This window comes from Saimiri boliviensis, chromosome X, assembly GCF_048565385.1.
Source record: "Saimiri boliviensis isolate mSaiBol1 chromosome X, mSaiBol1.pri, whole genome shotgun sequence".
Lineage (NCBI taxonomy): Eukaryota > Metazoa > Chordata > Mammalia > Primates > Cebidae > Saimiri > Saimiri boliviensis.
In genome coordinates, this window is record NC_133470.1 from 46,909,699 (window position 1) to 46,923,980 (window position 14,282).

Here is a 14,282-nt window from a genome sequence, read left to right on the forward strand (position 1 = left end):
TGACCACAAACATTGAGATGTGAGGGCAAAGAAATGAGTTAAAGATGGAATTTATAATTAAAAGGAAAGCAGAGTATAAATATTTGGAAAGCTTATATCCTGGCCATGTAGAGTAAAAAAGCATATTTGGGAGAGAATACTAAGGTGTAGCCAAGTAACCATTTGTAAAGAGAATAATATATATAGAAGAAAGGTAGGTGCTATTCATCAAGACAATAGAAGAATGACCACAAAAGCATTTCAGAGATCTTTGAGGCTGCCCCTCCCATCCCAGGCCAAGAGCTCTAAAAGAGCAGATTGATTTCAGGGAATGGGCTTAGGTCACCCTTCTCAGGCTTATTGCCCAGAACCACCTTGAGATTCTGTTCACCACATTCTGTGCAGTCATCCCTGACCACTCCAACTGGGCTCAAGTGGTCCCAGCTATGGCTCAACCTGCCACTCCAGAAGGTACAGGCCATAAATCTTGGTGGCATCTACTTGGGGTTGACTCTACAGACACACAGGAGAATGCAAGAGCTGTGGAGGTATGTCTTCTTTCACCTAGATTTTAAAGGATGCTACAGATCACCTGGAACCCCAGGAAGAAACTTGCTGCATGGTTGGAACTCCTGCAGAGAGGCCGGACTAGTCCAATGACTAGTGGAGCTGTGAAAGCGGGGCCACCACTGAAACCACAGAACTGTAGGGTCACCAGCATGCAACTCCAGCCTGGGAGAGCTCAAGCATGGGCTGAGCCCAGTACAGACCTGACAGGCAGAGCTGCCTAAGGCTTTGGACCCCCTACCCCCAGGTATCTAGAAAGTAAAACATGGAATCAAAGGAGATTATTCTCCAGCTTTAAGGCTCAATGTTGTTTTCCCTGTTGGGTTTTGACCTTATTTGGAACATTATGCCTCTTTTCTTGCCTATTTATCCCTTTTTATTTATTTTTATTTTAAAAAATTTGTGTGGGTACGTAGCAGGTATATAGATTTATGGGCTACATGAGCTATTTTGATACAGGCATGCGATGTGAAATAAGTACATCATGAAGAATGGGGTATTCATCTTCTCAAGCATTTATCCATTGAGTTACAAACAATCCAGTTACACTTTTCAAGTTATTTTAAAATGTACAGTTAAGTTCTTATTGATTATAGTCACCTTGTTGTGCTATCGAATAGTAGGCCTTATTTATTCTTGCCGTTTTTCTGAACTCATTAATCATCCTCATCTTCCTGGCAGCTTCCCACTACCCCTCCAAGCCTGTGGTAACCATACTTCTACTCTCTTATCTCCATGAGTTAAATTGTTTTGATCTTTGGATCCCACAAACAAGTGACAACATGTAATGTTTGTCTTTCTGTTCCTGGCTTATTTTACTCGACATAATGATCTCCACTTCCATACTTTTTCTTGCAAATAATTGAATCTCATTCTTTTTATAGCTTAATAGTATTTCATTGTGAAAAAAATAGTATTTCATTGTATATATGTACCACATTTTCTGTATCCATTCGCCTCTTGATGGACACAGGTTGCTTCCAGATCTTAGCTATTGTAAACAGTGTTGCAACAAACATAGGAGTGCAGATATCTCTTTGATATAATGATTTCCTTTCTTTTGGGTATACACCCAGCAGTAGGATCGCTGAATCATATGGTAGCTCAATTTTTAGTTTCTTGAATAACCTCCAAACTGTTCTTCATAGTGGTTGTACTAATTTATATTCCCACCAACAGTGAACCAACATTCCCTTTTCTTCACATCCTTGACAGCATTTGTATGGCTTGTCTTTTGGACAAAAGCCATTTTAACTGGAGTGAGATGGTATTTCATGGTAGTTTTGATTTACATTTCTCTGACCAATGATGTTGAGCACCTTTTCATATGCCTGTTTACTATTTGTATGCCTTCTTTTGAGGACCATCTATTCAAATCTTTTGCCTATCTTTTGATCAGATAATTAGATTATTTCCTATTGAATTGTTTGAGCTCCTTATATATTCTGCTTACTAATCCCTTGTCAGATGTATAGTTTGCAAATATTTTCTTCCATTCTATGGGTTGTCTCTTCACTTTGTTGATCGTATCCTTTGCTGTGCAGAAGCTTTTTAACTTGATATGATCACATTAGTCTATTTTTGCTTTGTTTTCCTGTGCTTGTGGGGTATGGCTCAAGACATTTTCACTAAGACCATTGTCGTGGAGATTTTTCCTAATGTTTTCTTGTAGTAATTTCAAGGTTTGAGGTCTTAGATTTTAGTCTTTAATCCATTTTTATTTGATTTTTGTATATGGCGGGAGGGGTCTAGTTTCATCCTTGTGCATATGGATATCCAGTTTTCCCAGCCCTGTTAATTGAAGAGGCTATCTCCCACAGTGCATATTTTTGGCATCTTTGTTGAAAATGACTTCACTGTAGGTATGTGGATTTGTCTTCCTTTTTAAATGGAATGTTTATCCTCTGCCTGTCCCACCATTGTAATTTGGAAGTAGATAACTTGTTTTGATTTCACAGGTTCACAGCTGGAGGAATTTGCATCAGAACGAATTGTGCTTTGAGTCTCACCCATATCTGGTTTAGATGAAACTTTGGGTTTTGGACTTTTGAGTTGGTGCTAGAATGAGTTAAGACTTTTTGGACTATTGGAATGAAACAGATGTATTTTGCATGTGAGAAGGACATGAATATTAGGTGCCAGATGTAGAATGCTATGGTTTGAATGCATCCCCCAAGGGTTCATGTGTTTTGGAAACTTGGTTGTCATTGTAGTAATGTTAAGAGGTACGGCCTTTGGTAGGTGACTGAGTTATGAGGGCTCTGCCTTCATGAATGAACTAATGACATTACTGTGGGAATGAATTAGTTATGGGAGTAGTTTAGTTATCACAGTTCAGCTCCATTTTCTTCTCTTTCTGGCATTTTCCCATCCCATGTGTTGTCTTCTGCTGTAAGATGAGCCTCACCTCAAATGCTGGTGCCATAGCTTCCAGAACTGTAACCCAAATAGAGTTTTGTTTTTTTATAAATTACCTATTCAGAAAACTAGGTAATTTATTTTTCTAAGACAATAGTTATTATCTTAGAAAATAGACTAAGACAATAACCAAGGGTGTCTAACTGATATTTTTTAAATATTGATATAAAAGTCTTAATGTAACTACTCATTATATGAAAAGCATAAGTCCTTATGACTGAGATTGTCCAAGAGACACAGAGACAGAATTATAATAATTGGTATCCATGGGGTATATTAACAAATAATTTTCTTAACAGATGCTGATATAGTTTGATAAAACTCTTTAGCAAAGGATTCTTCTTAAAAATTATAAAATGTATGAATGGGGAAAACAATCTTCTCAACAAAGTTTCTGATATTGTACTTAATTGTGAAACAAATAACCAAAAAATGTACTCAATGATAAAATACTGGAGGCAGTTTCAGAAAAGCAAAAGAGTTAACAGAGTCTTTGCGATCTAATAGTGTGAAAGTTCTGATCATTATAATACAGCGTGAAGCAGAAATAAGAGTTATATAACCCCTAGAAAAATGGACATATTAGTTAGATATGATATGATTATATTCCTAGCAAAAGCAGCTTAAACACTATTAAAATAAGTAGATTGGCTAGATAAAAGATAAGCTAATAAAAATGTATTACTTTGCTATGTTATCAGTTGGAAAATACCAAAGAAATTCTTTCAAAGTTTGGATGTGACACTCCACCTTAAGCCAAATTTAGTTAATTCTTTTTCCCTCTGAAATAGGGAAATTATCAAAGAAATGTAAAACTCCACTTCAGCTCTGGAAACCAGTGCAGGGTGTTACCACTGGATAGAGCAAATTTCTTCAGAACAATCCACTTAGGAAAACAAGTGTAAGGAACCCTGCACCAGCGTGGAAGGCTTCTGGGTGAAACTGAGGAAAGGCATGAGAGAATGGGTGGAGCTAAGTGTCGAGTCTACTTCAGCTCTGATATGTACATTAGGGTAAGAAATTGCCACCTCAGGAGCCAGTGCAGCTTCTCATTGCCTTGAAAGCTGGAGCATGAACTCTAATAATTAAAGGAGAGGGCAGCTCTAAGTATCTCTAGGCTGCCCCCTCTACAGTGAGGAAGCAGCTGGGAAGAGTGAAAACACAGTAAACCCATACTTACTCCTCTCATTCTCTGGTATTGAAATATTTAAATAGGGACTCCAATAAATCAAAATCCATCTTAATTCCCCATACTGAACCATATTTTGTAAGGATGAGCAAAAAGAGAAAATGATTGGTAATTTGGCAGGACCAACATGGGAACTAATGGGAAGAAAAGCAAACATTTCTTTGTGAGAGATCTTAACTTGAGAAATAGTTGGAAATTTAAAATAAACTGTTATTTGTTTTTTAACACAAGCTTTGAGGGGCTGTTGCATCTATGAAGAGGGCAGGAAATACTGATTTTAAATAAAAACATAATTACAAAATTTAAAATGCAATGGAAGCAATGAAGAGCAGATAATCTCTTAATCTTAAAATTTCATCTCAAGTACTTCAGAATTCACTTAGAAATCAGAAAAAAAAGAAGAAAGAAATGAGATTAGAAAAACAGTAAGGGACATGGAAAGTACACCGGAGGGAAACAATTATGTGCAGTACTAACTCTGAAAAGGAGAGCAGAACAGAGGGTAAGCAACTGAAAAAAAAAAAATTAAAGGAAAATTTCCCTGAACCAGACATCTGTCTTTAGATTGAAAGCTTTCAGCAATTGTAGAAAAATACACTAAAAATCTCTAAACATACACGTATTCTGATATGAGTATTTTTTTCTTTTGAGACAGGGTCCCACTCTCTTATCCAGGCTGGAGGACAGTGGCAGGATCATAGCTCACTGCAGCTTCAACCTCCTAGGCTCGGGTGATCAGGCGATCCTCCCACCTCAGCCTCTCAAGTAGCAGGGACTACAAGGCACATGCTAGCCACTACACCTGGCTGAGTTTTTAAATTTTTGTAGAGATGAGGTTTTACTATGTTGCCCATGCTGGTCTTCAACTCCCAGGCTCAAGCTTTCTGCCTGCCTCAGCCTCCCAAAGTATTGGGATTACAGGCATGGTGAGATTATGCCACTGTGCCTAGCCTGATATGTTCTTTTAAAAAAATATATAAAGAATAAAGACAAATTTTTAATGCGCGCAAGCAGAAATTACAATATATCTAAAATGAAAAAAAAATCAGATGGCAGCAGATTGCTTCACCAAACTGAATGCCAGAAGACCATGGAACAAGGTCTAAAGAATTTAGAGAGAAAATGATTGTTATCTAATAGCTCTACAGTTAGCCAAACTATTTTTCAGGCGCTAAAGTATTCATTTTATCTTTTTATTGCTTAGTGATTTTTTCAAGTCATAATGTATTTATTCTATTGAGGTAATAACACTTATGAGAGCTACACGCTTAACAAGTTTTAAGTGTACAATACATTATTGTTGACTATAGGCACAAAGTTGTAAAGCAGATCTCTAAAGTTTATTCATTTCATTTCACTGAAACTCTATGCCTATTGGTTAACAACTCCCCATTACCTCCTCCCTATAGCTTTGTATACTTCATGTTAGTGAAATCACGCAGTACTAGTCTGTTTGTAACTGGCTCATTTCACTTAGCATAAGTCTTCAAGGTCAGCCCATGTTGTTGCGTATTACAGAATTTCCTTTTTGCATAAAGTTGAATAGTATTCATATATATATATATGAATAAATATATATAATGTTCTCTATCCATTATTCTGCCAATGGACATTTAGGTTTTTTCCACATCTTAGCTATTATAAATGAATAGTGCTTCAATGAATATGTAAATGATAATAGCTCTTTGAGATCCGAATTTTATTTTTTTATATATATCCAGAAGTGGGATTGCTGGGTCACATGGTAGTATTATTTTTAATTTTTGAGAACTATCCATACTGTTTTTTATAGCGGCTGTATTGGCAAAACCAAACCAAAAATAAACAAGTGGGACTACCTCAAACTAAAGAGCTTCTGCAGAACAAAATAGACAATCAACAGATTAAAAAAGGAAACTATAGAATGGAGAAAATATTTTGCAAACCATATATCTGATAAGGTGTTAATCTCCAAAATATATATGAAATTCATATAACTCAATAACAAAAAATGAATTACACAATTTGAAAAATGAGTTAAGTACTTGAATAGACATTTCTCCAAAGAAGACATACAAATGACCAGTTAGTATATGAAAAATTGCTCTATATCACTAATCATCAGAGAAATGCAAATCAAGACTACAAGATATCATCTCATACCTTTAAGGATGGCTATCATCAAGAAAATGAAAAACAACTAATTGAGATTTATAGAAGACTTATCAACAACAGCAGTATTAACATTCTTTACAAGTGCTCAATGGAACTTTCACCAAGATGAATCATGAAACAAATCTGAATATATATTTTTAAAATTTAATTATGCTGAGTCTGTTCTCTGACCATAATGGACTCAAACTAGAAGCAAGTAACAGAAATACAATAGTAAATCCCCAAACATTTGGAAATTGAAAAACACATCTGTAAATCTGTAAATACTCTGTGGATTATATGGTGGAATATTATATAGTACTGTGTTATTTCACATTTTTTCTCAAGTCTGCTTTCAGTAATGTCATGTTAGTGAGAGTAGCAGTGGCCCATCTAGAGGGGCCACTGCCAAGATGCCAGATGTAGCTGGGAGGGGGGCCTGGGCCTCCTACTCCACAGAGCAGAAAGGGGCTCCATCCTCCCCAGGTGCTGCTGCAGCTGCCCTGCCCCAGCTCCAGACTCAGGTGTCTCTGTGCTCTTTGGGGCTGAGGAAGGCATCCCTGCACAGTTGAGGGAACACTGGCACGCCAGCCTCTGGCTGTCTCAGCCCCTTCTGGTCTTTGGGTGTTGAGGAGCATGGGAAGGAAGCTGATGAGGGGCTAATGGCAGCTCAGTGCTGGCCTGCAGGTGTCCCTTGGCATTAACAGCCTAGATGCCATGAACAGCTGCAGCAGGTGCCAGAAGGCAGACAGGTTCCTGGGCAGAAGGAGGCAGATCCCCATTGAGGACCAGCCTTCAGGCTGGGGAAGGCCTGAAGCCTGGGACGGGGCTGCCAGTCCTGTGAACTGAAGGGGAAGCTCATGGTGCTTTTTCCTGGGCTCATCCATGGCTGCCTATGAACCAGTGAGCACATGCTTCCTCCCCTCTGAAGACCATAAAAAACTCAGACTCAGCTAGAGCAGCAGATGTCAGGAGGACCAGTTGCAGAGAGGAGCTACCCTCTCCAGGGCTTCCTCTCTGCTGAGAGCTGCAGACATCAGGATGACCTGCTTGCAGAAAGAAGCCACCCTCTCCAGGGCCTCCTCTCTGCTGAGAGCTGAGCACTCAACAGGATGGCAGCCATTCATTCCAGGCCTCTTCTCTGCTGACAGCTGCAGTGATGACAGATGATCTGTCTGCAGAGAGGAGCTATCCATTCCAGGACCTCCTCTCTGCTGAGAGATGAACACTCAATGGGACAACCTGCCTACAGAGAGGAGCTACCCACTGTGGGTCTCTTCTGAGCTGTTCTAACACTCAATGAAGCTCCTCTTCATCTTGCCCACCATCCACTTGTTGGCATACCTCATTCTTCCTGGACATAGAGGGTAAGAACTTGGGCAAAGGTGCCACCAGCCACAGAGGTTTCTGGCCAGAAAAGTGACACCCCAAAGATACCATTACATTAGTAACTTGAAATTAGCTGTGATGGGAGTATTTACAACACATAAATTGACAAATACTACAGTCAGGCCTTTTCTTTCTTTCTTTCTTTCTTTTTTCTTCTTTTTTTTTAATAACTAAGCACAACACAGGCTTAGAGTTTAAGCTGCTCCAACAGTGTTTACCTTGGGCTCTTTCATTCACTCACTATTGGGAAAAGCAAACCATTGCCTTTTTAGCTGTTGTTCTCAAATTGGCCTGCTGCGTTTTCCACTGAATATCTACTGGTTATTTTGCTGTTCTCCTGTCTTAGATCAATCAGATTGTATGCCATTACTTTCTCCTTTTACTCACACAGATGCCTGTGTGTTTCTGTGGCTATTGGTGGTTTGTCTCCATCTACTTGGATTTTAAGATCTGTGAGAATAATCTGTCATGATGTTTTGTTATAAACATTGTTGATGGGTTTTTGGTTTTGTTATCTAGCTGCTCTGCCTGTTTTTGTGTGGAGATTAATAGAGACTAGCAAACTATGTTCCTGCCACCACCATCTTCTCGGATTCCCTATCTATTATCTAGATTTCAGTCTTGTTAAATTTACCATATTTGCTACATCGATTTTTCAAGTATTTAAAAGTAAATAGCCACAGACATACTTTGTTTCCTCTGAAATATTTTAGCATGTATGTCTTAAATAAAAAGACATTTTTCTCAACAAAAATCATCATATCACTACCACACCTGAAAAAACTAACAATAATTTTCCAATTTCATCATCTCACACTCAGCCCATACCTAGATTCCTCTTTTGTCCTGACAATAGCTTTTAGAAGTGGGATTTTTTTCAAACCAGTTTCCTTATGTTGCAAGAGTCCTTCAAGTATCTCTTAATCAAGGATGATCTTCATGATAAACTTTTTTTCTTTTATTTTTAGATTATGATATTTTTTCTATGGAATTAAAGAGTAGTACATTTTGTTTTAGAGAGTAGTGCATTTAAGGAAATTGATGTCCAGAAAAGATAAGACCATCAAAAAATTCTCCTGTCTTCCATAACTATTCCACCCTTCAGAGTATATGCCATTGTAATTTGTGTTAAATATTTCAAAAGTAAGTAGAGAAAATAATGTATTAATAAAATTCCTTATACCTATCATTTAGCTTCAACAATCATTGACTAACTACCCTTATAGTTTTCATCAATTCTTCTACACTCCATTTAAGTGACCAATTTAAACATTTTGGATTATATCTTTTCAAATGTCCTAGGCAGATGTCACATGATATTGATGACATTATCCTAGGGAAACACATGAGAATGTACCCAGTGATACCTTGTGCCTGTCACTAGAAATACAGTGGAGAGTAAAAACAAAGTTAAAGGTCATATCTTTTACCAACATTGCACTCAGATAGGATTGTGCCTACCAACTTTCAAAAGACATTGTGGGGACAACCACGAACATTTGCTTCTAGGCCTGGGATGAATTCTTAAAATCTTGTTAATCTTGTTGGATGTTATAACAAGAGTTTAGGATTTCTAAGAAAATACCTTTAAGTTGTGGATATGCATTCTGAGTGTCTGAATGTGAAATATTAGCAGCCCTGGACTTATCTTATAAAGGGCTAAGTCCACCGAGGGTCCATTCCCTCTATTTCCAGGTGACTCTGGCCTTTTCCTCACTTCTCTCTCACTCTCAGAAAATTTTAATTCTGGTTTTTGCCTTCACTGGGCAGTACAACTCAAAGAAGATAGAAAAGTTTTTGGATACTTATCTGGTAGGGTAGATACCATGATCCTGAAGGTGGTTTTCCCAGGGTGAGGCTTATCTATTGCACTCCAAATGTGCTGACCCCTGAGATTTCTCCAAATATGGGACACTTGACTGCATAATTTGCGGTAGTGGGGGACTGCATTCGTGCTTTCCCCTGGTCTTTAAAAAATCCCCCAAAAATGGCCGAGCACGGTGGCTCAAGCCTGTAATCCCAGCACTTTGGGAGGCCGAGGTGGGTGGATCACGAGGTCAAGAGATCGAGACCATCCTGGTCAACATGGTGAAACCCCGTCTCTACTAAAAATACAAAAAATTAGCTGGGCATGGTGGCGCGTGCCTGTAATCCCAGCTACTCAGGAGGCTGAGGCAGGAGAATTGCCTGAGCCCAGGAGGCGGAGGTTGCGGTGAGCCGAGATCGCGCCATTGCACTCCAGCCTGGGTAACAAGAGCGAAACTCCGTCTCAAAAAAAAAAAAAAAAAAAAAAAAAAAAAAAAAAAAAAAAAAAATCCCCCAAAAAAGAAGTATTTCTGAAGATGGTGGAAAAGCTGCAGGATGGTCATGTGTCTCATGGTGCCTGAGTCAGCGTGAGGTTTGGGGACAGGGTACAGAGACAGCCTTTATGATTCAAACTACAGGAAATTATCCAATTTTGTTTTTACTTTACAGCTTAATTATCTGAAGTGTAAAATAAGCCACATAATGGTTCAGAATTCAATTAGCTAGATGAGATAGAAAGCAAATTATTTCTCTAAAATCCTGTCTCCCATTTGCCTTTTCCACAGGCAGGTGGGCAATGACTGTTATTAGATAATTTGAGTTTTTTCCAGAGATATTTTGTATATACTCAAGCGTTAGAAAACAACATAGAGGGGTTTACACTTGCTTCTTGTTTTTGTGCTATATCATGGAGATGCACGTGCCAAGAGTCCATAGCATAGCTGGGGCAAAAGAGTTCTTCCAAGCTCCTTCTCAGTTTCAAATGCTGTGGTCAGCCAAAACCAGGTAAATAGGAATTCTGACACCTTTTCCAAGATTAGGCCTGCTGCCTGGGCAAAAATTAGGTAGAGAGACCACAGGACAGCAATCACAGGAACCACCCTAACCATCTCAGGAAAACAAAACGCCTCAGGGTAGTAGTGTTCAAAGTTATTATTGGCACCGCAGAGGTCATATAATCTAGTTAGTGACTTCAAAAATCCAAAGCCTGAGCTCATAACTCTGGAGACTGTGGGTTCTGTAAGCTTGGCCCTGGGCAGATGTAGCGATGAGGACACCTAGTTCCTCCCTTAGAGGTAATTGTGGATCCTGCCTAAAAAGCAAGCATTTTAAGGCCTCAGTATTATTTATAGATGAAAAGTAGAATTTTCCTTATATTTCCATGCTTTAAAATGTTTCTTCTCTAAGTTACTGATAGTTTCCATACTTAAAAAATCCCATCCTAGAGGCAAAGTCATAAGGTCTGTATCCTGCAGGCAGAACCCTGGCTTACAGAAATAGCTGGGTGCTTGACACCCAGAGGTCATTGGGGGAGCTGGCAGCAGCGTACAGGAATAGTTAGGATATTTTTCCTCAAGTTTGTCTTCCCTGGCTTTGTGCTGATGATCATGGAGTCAGAGAGGCAACATGAGGAATGCTTCTCAATCCAAATAATTGAAACTAGGAAACCTGTGAGAAAACTGAGAGAAGACTGTAGCAAAAGTCCTCCAAAGGGCAGTGTGCTTTCCTTCACTGGAGGGCTTGCAAGCTGCCATCTGACATGCAGGTGGCATTTTTCCTTTTGTCTAATGAAGCCAGTCCCGTAGTCACAGATTGGTCATGTTTTCCCCCCGTACCCACTAGGGAATTTTAATAGGGTGAGGCTACAGAAAGATCTCTGTTGGTTTCTAATTACACGCATAGAAAATTTCAAAAACCCTCTCTTGGTTTATAAGGCCCTGTAGGGTCTCCCTTCACTCTACCTTACATATTACTACTCTCCTCTAGCTCACTGTATATCCTCCTTGTCCTCTGAAACATGTACTTCCCACATCCCTAGCTCAGGGTGTTTGCATTAGCTGTTCCCTATGCCTGGAAAGGTCCCCATACCCTCCCTCCTTGGAAGCTATAGAGTTTGCTCATCTCCCTTATTTGTGGCCTAGGAAGCTCTTTCTGTACTTAAACACCTTCCACTTCTATCTCCCTATGCCTTGTGTTGTTTTATTTACTTTTTACCACACAGTTACCATCTCCTAACATGATGTCAAATATTGCAATCTGTTTCTCTGTTTACTGTTTTAATTCTGTCACCCATAACAGAAGCCCACAAGATTCTGCACATGTTTTGTGACACAGCAGACACTCAATAATGCATATTCAATGAAAGCAGGATAGACACCGTGCCAGCACTCACTCCATCTCCACCTGCTTTTGAGATCTGGCTGTTTCCAACTCAATCTCTCTTTTCCCTCACAGCAGAAAATCTGGATATGAAGATGGAGAAGTTGCTTAACTGAGTTATAGTAACAGTTTTTTAAATGTGAGTTTAGGGACTAAGCTAGCTGGCTTAGCTCAGAGAGAAAGGCCTGGGCTTTGATGACTCTGCATCTTCATCTGTGGAGTCTGGAGGTACCTGTTACATTTGGAGAGGGAGTGGAGAGTTGAGTGCTTTGCTTACTCCATAGCTCTCTTTCTCTTCTCCGGGCCAGTGAAACAAAAGGCCAGTGAAGAGGTAAGAGAGACTTGTGCCCTCTGGGAGTCTAAACAGAAGGAAGTAGATTCATGTAAATGAGGCAAGAAGAACACAATAAAGTCCCATTATATGTCTGAACCCTAAATTCCCCTGCTGTCCCTAAACTCTGGATTCCAGATACTTAGGTTTTTCAATATGCTCCCAAAGCCCACTTGGGTATGCTGCCATATATTTAACTTCAACTTCTACCTCTCATCCTCCTCCCACTTCAATGACAACAAAACACTAACAGAGCACACTCCCACCTCGAGGGCTTAAAAAAACTTTTATTTTAGGTTCAGTGTTACATGTGCAAGTTTATTACACAGGTAAACTCATGTCAAAGGGGTTTGTTGTATGAATTATTTCATCAACCAGGTATTAAGCCCAGAACTGAATAACTATCTTTTCTGCTCCTCTCCTTCCTCTCATCCTCCACTCTCAAGTAGACTCCAATGTCTGTTGTTCCCTCCTTTGTGTTCATGAGTTCTCATTTAGCTCACACTTGTAAGTGAGAACGTGTGTATTTGGTTTTCTGTTCCTGGTTAGTTTGCTAAAAATAATGGCCTCCAGCTCCATCCATGTTTCTGCAAAAGACATGATCTTGTTCTTTTCTATGGCTGCATAGTATTCCACAGTGTATATGTAGCATATCTTCTTTATCCTATCTGTCATTGATGGGCATTTAGGTTGATTCCATGTTTTGTTATCATGAATAATGCTGCAATGAGCATACATTATGTCTTTATGGTAGAATGATTTATATTCCTCTGGGTATATACCCAATAGTGATATTGCTGGGTCAAATGATCTGTTTTTAGCTCCTTGAGGAATAGCCATACTGCTTTCTACAATGGTTGAAATTTACACTCCCACCGATAGTGTATAAATGTTCCCTTTTCTCCACAACCTTGCCAGCATCTGTTATTTTTTGACTTTTAATTAATAGCCATTCTGACTGGTGTGAGATGGTATCTTATTGTGGTTTTGATTTGCATTTCTCACATGATCAGTGATATTGAGCTTTTTTCTCCCCAATATTCTTGCCTACTTTTGGAAGTGTCTGTTCATGTTCTTTGCCCACTTTTTAACAGGGTTGTCTTTCTCTTAGAAATTTAAGTTCCTTACAGGTACTGGATATTATACCTTTGTCAGAAGCAGTTTGCAATTTTTTTTTCCCATTCTGTAGGTTGTCTGTTCAAAATCTCTTAAGATGAATTAGATCTCGCTTGCCAATTTTTGCTTTTGTTGTGTTTGTTTTTGTTGTCTTTCTCATGGAACTTTTGCCCAGTATGGTATTGCCTTGGTTGCTTTCCAGGGTTTTTATGGTTTTGGGGTATGCATTTAAGTCTTTAATACATCTTGAAGTAATTTTTTAAATATAGTGTAATGAAGGTGTCCAGCTTCAGTTTTCTGCATATGGCTAGCCAGTCATCATGGCACTATTTATCAAATAAGGAAACTTTTCCTCATTGCTTGTTTGTGTCAGTTTTGTTAAAGATCAGATGGATGTAGGTGTGTAGCCTTATTTCTGGGCTCTCTATTCTGTTTCATTGGTCTATGTGCCAGTTTTTTTTGTTTGTTTGTTTTTGTTTTTCCAGCACCATGCTGTTTTGGTCACTGTAGCCCTGTAGGATAGTTTGTTTGTTTGATCTAGGGATGGAGTCTAGCTCTGTTACACAGGCTGGAGTGCAGTGGTGCAATCTTGGTTCACTGCAACCTCCACCTCCCTGGTTCAAGCAATTTTAATGCCTCCGCCTCCTGTGTAGCTGGGATTATAGGCAAGCACCACACTCCCACATAATTTTTGAATTTTTAGTAGAGACAGGGTTTTACCCTATTGGCCAGGCTGTTCTCGAACTCCTGACTTCAGGTTATGTGCCCAGCTCAGCTGCCCAAAGTGCTGGGATTATAAGCATGAGCCACAGCACCTGGTCCCCTGTAGTATAGTCTGAAGTTGGGTAACACAATGCTTCCAGCTTTGTTCTTTTTGCTTAAGATTGCCTTGGCTATTCGGGCTTTGTTTCGGTTCTATATGAATTTTAAAATAGTTTTTTCTAGTTCTGTGAAGAATGTCATTGGTAGTTTTAT

General features: G+C 39.2%; 1 long non-coding RNA gene and 1 other non-coding gene across 2 annotated transcripts in view; both read left to right on the forward strand.

The window, feature by feature from the left end:
• Nucleotides 1-14,282, forward strand: part of LOC141582805 (uncharacterized) — a 90,492-nt gene that overhangs the window by 22,654 nt on the left and 53,556 nt on the right. The window lies entirely within an intron of this gene.
• On the forward strand, nt 9,477-9,640 carry LOC120366724 (U1 spliceosomal RNA). Its single transcript, XR_005581297.1, has one exon. It is a non-coding gene; the product is annotated as a U1 spliceosomal RNA (small nuclear RNA).